General features: G+C 33.2%; 1 protein-coding gene across 2 annotated transcripts in view; it reads right to left on the bottom strand.

Moving 5' to 3' along the window:
- Nucleotides 1-1,620, bottom strand: part of IL6ST (interleukin 6 signal transducer) — a 47,917-nt gene that overhangs the window by 45,559 nt on the left and 738 nt on the right. The gene's annotated exons all lie outside the window — the stretch shown is intronic.

Here is a 1,620-nt window from a genome sequence, read left to right as displayed (position 1 = left end):
CTGACAATACCAAGTCAAGGGTTAAGATCCCCTTATCAGTCATCTTAAAAAAAAAAAAAAAAAAGAATGTATTGGTTATTATAATTAATATACCTTGGTTATTCCTGACCCTTTCCACATGCTAGTCCTCTGTTATGTTCTATATACTCCACTCTGCATTATGTCTTTCATTCTCTATTATGAGTGGGCTTCCTTCATTTTTCCCTTTATCCGAATCTTACCTAGGTTTCCAGGCTGACCTCTGGTAAATCCTACGATCATTCTAATAGTTAAATGATCACTTCCTAATTTAAATATCTATAGCATTTTCTGTATCATTCTGCATTTAATTAAAACTGCTTTCCATCCTCATAATTTTTCATGTATAAGTTTGTTAATCCAACTTTTGTAAACTCTTTGAATGTCCTGATTGACATGTCATGCATCTTTGTAAGTTCCTATAGCCAGCATTAAGTGCTTAGTATTTGTTGTGTAAAATAAAACGCTTAATAGAAACCTCAACTCTGATCATACTGTCTTTNCCAGGGAATTCTGACTCCTATTAAAATGAGAAGCTCTGACATAGCACTGGGTAGGGGAGGGAACCCTTCCTGCCACTGTAGAGAAGTTATGGGTAGCCCTTAAGTTCTCAAACAAAATTGTAGCATTGAATTTTCTATGAAAAATGTGTCGGCATGACAAAAATAACTGACAGCACAGGATCTAGTTTCAGAGGGACCCTGAGCCTGTTTCCTTCTCTATAAAGTGGATACTGTACCATCTACTTTGCAGGTATATAAGAATCAACATTCACTCTAATATCTAACTGAAGTACAAGTTCCTTTTAGAAAAATTTTAAATAAACTGAAAACACTGCAATTTGAGATAAATTAGCTGGCAGTAGTATTTGTAATATTCTAAATTACCTATGAAAAAATCAAACAAGCATAGTATTGTCAATAACACACACTTGAGATGAAGGAAAAATTTCACTACAAAGTTTATCCTCTTTTTTTGATACTTTCTCTTTCCTGTAATTTTTTTCTTTCACTTGTGATTAAAAACAAATGTTCAAAATTATCCCCAAAGAGAAATATTTGAAAAGCACAATTTAACTAAATATAAGTGGTTCTATAAATGTAGCATTCCAGCTTAGAGTTCAAAAATACTTCCAAATAGGAATCACATAAATTTAAGAAATTAAAATAATGACGAACAGCTCATATGCTGATCTGAATCAGTAATTTCAAATTAAGAGTTGTTCCAACTTGAAGCTGGCAATCACACAGAGTCTAAAGGGTTGTTTACAGCACTGACTAAACCAAATACCCCAATCTTTTAGAAGATTCATCCTGGCATTCTAATAGTGATCAATTACTTTAAAACAGTATAATTGCTGAAATGCCCAATGCTACACAAATGAAACCCAAAATGGGTTTCCTTCTAATGGAAAAAAGAAAAATGGCAAGCCATATTTTTAACCTGTGATTTTTTTCCAGTTTGAGGTTATTAATAAAATGCTGCCCGTTCACTGAAGAACAGAACTTGCTACTTGGAATAACCTTTAAGCGTAGGGAACCAAGTAAAAATTTAAAGACAGATGGATTTGTTCTCTTTAGGATACAGCGGTAGTGGGTTTTG

Source organism: Galeopterus variegatus, unplaced genomic scaffold (assembly GCF_000696425.1).
Source record: "Galeopterus variegatus unplaced genomic scaffold, G_variegatus-3.0.2 Scaffold562, whole genome shotgun sequence".
Taxonomy (NCBI): domain Eukaryota; kingdom Metazoa; phylum Chordata; class Mammalia; order Dermoptera; family Cynocephalidae; genus Galeopterus; species Galeopterus variegatus.
Note: the sequence above shows the minus strand (reverse complement) of the source record. Positions and strands in the feature narration are given on the sequence as shown.